Source organism: Phalangium opilio, unplaced genomic scaffold (genome assembly GCF_054372755.1).
Source record: "Phalangium opilio isolate 3A_F unplaced genomic scaffold, DU_Popi_V2 ptg000082l_1, whole genome shotgun sequence".
NCBI classification, from domain to species: Eukaryota; Metazoa; Arthropoda; class Arachnida; order Opiliones; family Phalangiidae; genus Phalangium; species Phalangium opilio.
The window spans coordinates 20,349,400-20,355,808 of NW_028324189.1; positions in this window are offsets into that span (position 1 = coordinate 20,349,400).

Genomic DNA, 6,409 nt, shown 5'->3' on the forward strand with positions numbered 1-6,409 from the left:
AACTGACTAACGTTATCGGAATGTTATCCGGTTATATAGTTAAGGCATCGCGATAAAAAATAAAGATTACAAGAATGACCGCGATGCATAAAAAACACAAGTGTAGAAAATATAATCTGGATATAGATAAAAAACAACCGGTATTATCTCTAATTTATAACAGTCCCTCTTAATATCGGTGGTTTCAATCTTCTATCCAGGGGGTGGTCATTTAATTATTTCCAGTCCGAGGGCTTTGACGCAGAGGAGATGCTTCGGACGGAACAAGCTCTTCGTACAGATGTCAGCTGGCATTTCCTCTGTTGGTAGATACCGCAAGGCTATATGTCCCTGGTCGTAGGTGTCTCGAATGAAGTGGTGCCGGATATCAATGTGCTTCGTTCTGGCATGAAAAACAGGATTCTGAACCAGTTTCTGGGCACCCTGGTTGTCGTTGTACAGCTCGATCGCCTGAACTGACACTCCAAGTTCGTTGAGAAGTCCCTTGAGATATATGGCTTCTTTGGTTGCGTCGGACATTGCCATATATTCTGCTTCTGTACTGGACAAGGCAACAGTTCGCTGTTTCCGGGCTTCCCAGGATACTGCAGCGCCGGCTAGTTTGAAGACATATCCAGTATATGACTTCCTATCTTTCGGACAGCCTCCATAGTCTGCATCAACGAAACCCTGGATTGGCAATCCGGTCTTCCGATAAAGCAACCCATTATGAAGAGTTCCCTTCAGGTATCTCAGAACTCTTTTCCCGGCAATCCAATGAGTTTCGTCATAACTTGTATTGAACTGGCTCAATGCACTGACTGAATACGCCATATCCGGCGGTGATGACACTACCAGGTACATGAGAGAGCCGACCAGAGATTGATACGGAATACGACTGGTGTCTTCTGCTGCTGGGTGTTCCGGATTTTGCAACTTGTTGTTGGCATCCATTGGAGTCGCTATTGCTTTGGAGTCTTGCATGTTGAAGCGTTTCAGGACCGTTTCTGCATATTTCGCTTGAAAAATCCGGATGGTATTTTGTTTTAGATCTTGGTGAAATTCCATTCCGAGACAGTGATGGATTGGCCCTAGGTCCTCCATATCGAATTTTCTCCCAAGTTCAAGCTTTACATCAGTCATCCAATCCGGGTTGTTGCTTGCAAGGATCAGATCGTCTACGTAGACTCCAATGGTCATAACATCTTCCGCGACTCGTAAAACGTATAAGCAGAGGTCGCTCTTCAATGGTGTCATTCCAATCTCCCAAAGTCTTCGATGTAACTTCTTGTACCATTGGCGGCCCGATTGTTTTAGGCCGTAGAGGGATTTCTTGATGTGACAGACTTTATGTCCCTCTTCTTCCAGGTCGCTGGTCCATTTCTTTGCTCTGGCAATGATTGGCTTGTCGAACAGGGTTGACTTGACGATTTCTTCGAGGAATTCTGTTAATCCTTCCGGGACGACCATATATATTTCCTCCTCGAGTTCGCCATTAAGATAGGCCGTGACGACATCCATTTGGTGGACTTCCAAACCGATTTCCACAGCAAGGGCCATAAGCAGTCTAATTGAGCTGGATCTAATGACGGGTGCGATCGTCTCTTGGTAGTCGATTCCTGGTCTCCGTGCAAAACCTTTCGCTACGAGCCTGGCTTTTCTTTTTCTCTACTTCTCCGCTGGGTAAGTACTTCGTTCGGAACACGAGACGATTTCCAAGGACCTTCATGTTTTCCGGACAGTCAACGATGTCCCAGGTTTCGCACTTGATAAGCGAAACGAACTCTTCCGTTACTGCTTTCCTCCAATTGTTTGCGTACGGAGAAGCCAGGGCTTGCTTCATGGACAAAGGTTCTGATAAGAAAGCTAGGTTTGCTGACTCATCGGACAGGGTTTCTTGCTCGTCAGTAGCCTCTTCAGTAGATTCTTCTGAGACGCTCGGAATCATGTTGAACGATTTCTACGGTCGTCCGGGTACTACAGTTCTTATTCTCTTCGGTCTTCCGGGACCTTTCTTCAGAACGAGGGTTTCTGAGGGCTCTTCGAAGACGTCCTCGTTTTCCTGGGTATTAGATTCTTCCGGGATTTTATCTTTGAACTCCTTTTTGACTTCTTTGAATTCTTCTCTGCCAGACGGTTTTGCAGCGTGTGTAGTGGCCGGGACTTCGATTTCGCCTTTAGCTTTGCTTCCGTATTTCAGGTTGACTTCTGGAGTGACGAAATCATCATATCCGCCTTGTTTATTAAATTCTCCCAGGAACTTGACATTTCGACTTCGGCAAATTTGCTTCTCGGACGGAACCCAGAGTCGATAGGCCTTCGAGACTTGAGAATAGCCGATGAAAACGCATTCTTTGCTCCTGGCTGCAAACTTCCCCTTCCTTTTATTTTCGTCCAAAAGCAAAGCTTTGTCGCCGAAAATCTTCAAATGTTGCAGGGATGGCTTCTTTCCGGTCCATCTGGTAAATGGTACTTCTCCATTTATGCTCCGGGAAGGACAACGGTTTCGAATGTAATTAGCCGTGGCCATCGCTTCTGCCCAGAATGATGGTGGAAGTTGCGCTTGTATCATCATACATCGGGCCATATCCAGGAGTGTTCTGTTCTTTCTTTCAGCAATGCCATTCTGTTCCGGGGTGTATGGTACGGTGAGTCTTCTTTTTATCCCAGAGTCTTTCAGGAATCTGTCGAATTCATTGTTGCAGTATTCGGTTCCGTTATCGGACTGCAAGGTCTTGATTTTTCTCCCGGTTTCCACTTCAGCTCGATGCTTGAATTCTTTGATGGCTTTCAACACTTCGCTCTTGTGTTTTAAAAAACTGACTTCACCCCACCGGGAATAATCATCAGTGAAAACGACGATGTACTTGGCTCCGCTCATCGACGTTACTGTCATCGGCCCGCATACGTCAGAGTGTACTATTTCCAGGAAATGCGAGATTCGGCTATCTTCGGTTTTCGGGAACGGCTCCTTCGATTGCTTTCCTTTGATACAGATTTGGCAGATTCCCAGGCTCCCATCTTTTTCAATGTTGAGTCCCGTAGCCAAATTCTTCCGGGCCATTTCCTTTAAACTTCTCTCGTTCAAGTGACCGAGTAGGAAATGCCAGTTCTCCAGGTTGCTTCTAGGCTTTATTTCCGCTTGCACTGCATGGACCGTTTCTTCAGCCTTTCGCAGGAAATAAAGGTCTCCAATTCTGTCAGCGACTGCAATCACTTCCCCGGTTGCCGTTTTAATCCAGGCTTGCGACTTCTTGAATGTGACCTCACGTCCTTTGTCTGTCATCTTGGCAATGGATAGGAGATTTGTTCTTAAATACGGGACATGAAGGGCTCGTTCCAGGCGAAGAATTCGATTGTCGCTGCCATTCGTTGCGGGTACTTTTACTTCGCCAACACCTCGTATCTTCGTTGACTCTGCAGTGGCCAGGTTTAAAGATTTCGTGGTCTCTTTGTAATCATTCAAGCAGTCTCTGTTGGAAGTCATATGTGAGATGGCTCCGCTGTCCAGGCACCAGGAATCTTGATAATCCTTCAGGTGCAATGCGAATTCTTTCTCGGTCAAATTTTCTGCCAGTACATGATGGGCGTTTTCTTTCTTTTTGGTTCTTATTCATTGTCTCTGTCGGGGCAATTGGCTACCTTGTGGCCGGGTTTCCTGCATCCATGACACTTGTACTTGAAGGTCGTGCTTCCTCGTCCACGTAAGCCTCTTCCTCTACCCCTTTCTGCAGTTTTCTGGGAAAAGTGGTTACTGCCCATCATCGCATTCTGCACGGGTTCGTCTTCCCTTGAGTTCTTGGCGTCCGATTCCTCCAGGATCTTTATTTTCAAGGCTTCCGGATCAGGTAACGCATCCCTGGACTCTATTGCGCACCGGAAGTTCTCGTACGATTCTGGTAGACTGTATAACAACATAATGGCCAGTAGGTCGTCATTTACAGCTACTCCCATGTCAGCCAACTTGTCTACTGCGTCGAAGAATTCTCGGACGTGATCCCGGACATCTTCTCCCTCCTTCATTTTCTTGAGGGTCAGTTTCTTCAGCAGCGTCGCTTTCCGGGCAGGTCCACTGGACTGGTAGATGGATTCGAGCTTCTGCCATAGTTCCCGTGAGGTCGTGTAATTCTTTACTTGCTTCAACTCCGACGGACTGATCGACAAAATTAGGTCCGCTCTTGCTTTTCGATCATTACTGTCCCAGGTAGCGACCGCCTGGGCGTTGCCTTCCGTTTCCCCTACCGGAGTTGGCCTCGTTGAAGTTCCATCTACGTACTCCCGGAGGTCGTTCTTTTGAAGCAGGGCTTCCACTTGCATTTTCCAGGTATCATAATTATCTTTCGTTAACGTCTCGATTCGTCCAAGGTGATTTCCGGCCATTCTTCGTTTGACTCTGCACCTTAAAGGATAATCTTCCCGGCGTTGAACTTCGTATGACTTCTAAACCTTTGCGCAGTGGAAGCGTGCTGGGCCCATAACCTGTTGTTGTTTGACGCAAGAACGACTCTGGGACTAACTGGTTATAAACTCTTTACTAATTTAATTAAAACATTAAAGATAATATCCGGGAACGCTAGTGACTGAACACTGACAACTTAACAACTGAGAACAGATAACTGGGAACTGACAAACGTTATCGGAATGTTATCCGGTTATATAGTTAAGGCATCGCGATAAAAAATAAAGATTACAAGAATGACCGCGATGCATAAAAAAACACAAGTATAGAAAATAAAATCTGGATATAGATAAAAAAACAACCCGTATTATCTCTAATTTACAACATATTTCCTCGACATTTCACTGCGCAGATTTACCTTATAATTAGTAGAAGAATCGATAAAAATCGATTCATTTTCCTTTTCACCTTCCCTCTAAATCAGGATATAATTAAACCCATAACTTGTTTATTTTCCACGAACTGTATTGCGAGAAACAATTGCCTCGAATTGAATTGACCTTGTTAGGCAGAGTAATGGTATTTAAACGGTATTAACGTTTCCAGTGTGGTCTTTATATATAACAAAACTATTGCTTTCTATAAATTAATCATTCAACATTTTCATTTCAGTTACCGTGGCAACTGAAACATTAGCAAACAAAATAAACCTAGCAGTTAAAATTATACTTCAGTTTCATTACGCAAACTCTGTCCTTTACGAGACTAGGCATATATTACAAACCACATCGGTACTCAAAGGAGATTACTAAATTGTCTTAAAATTATAATAAATTGTTGGATTGTTGTACTTTGTGTCTTCGCCTTTCAGATTTAATACGTTATGATTTAAGTGGACCCCAAAATGGCGCTGAACAAAATGGAATTTCTGGGAAATAATCGATATTTCAAATACAGGTATAAAATCGCACTTTCAAAATAAGTTATTTATCCTTGATAAATTGATCAATAGGTTCGTCAATGAGACTGAAATTACCTACGCGACACATAGAGTGAGTTTATAATCAGTCGTTTGCGTTACTGAAGCGAGACTTGAAAAATCTCTCAGAATTAAGATTGATTTTCTTGATGACAATTTCACTTTCATTTCTTATCAGGAAAAATGGAACGCAAAAACCCACTTCGAAATAATGGCGGATTATTTAAAACGATCCCTGAACATGAGGTAAATTCCATACTTTGTACTTAATTAAACGACTATTAATTGGGGGCGAGCGAGAAAGAATCGCCTTAAGGCGCTCCTTTGACTTTGACATAATGGTTCTGAGAAAACTGAAAAACTCGAAGGGTGAACCCGTTAAGTTGCGATTATAGACAAAAATATATGAAGAATTCTTTAATTGTAATCTCAACTATCTCTCAGAAACAAATATAATTCAGTTTATGAACACTCGTGAGGTTATGTTAAGGTCATTATATAATTCATTTTTGTTGGAAATTCTGATTAAATAATAATTCCGTGGCTTAAGTTAGTATAATTTAAGTTTATTTATATCATTAAGTTAATTTTGTTAATTCATGGCTAGCGCCCAACAATCTACTAAATCCAAATTAATCAACTCATACAGCCGACAAAATTCCATAAACTAAAGATCTACATGGACTATACATAATCGTATTTAATGACACCGGAGTGCGTTCAGTGCATATTTTCAAACTAACCATTCAACACTCCCCCTTAATTAGATAAATATGCATTTCTTTAACATAATTTTAGTTTAAGACAAAATTCTTGGAACTTTCTTTTCGGTAATATTTTTGTAAATAAATCGGCTAAATTATCGTTAGTATTTACATATCCAATATTAAACAATCTTTTCGTTAAACAATCACGAATATAATGAAATTTTATATCTATATGTTTTGATCTGTTATTTTCTATACAATTTTTCGAAAAATATATCGCGGAAAGGTTGTCACACTTGATAATTGGAAGATGCTCATCTCTCGCATTGCCAATGAGCTGTTCTA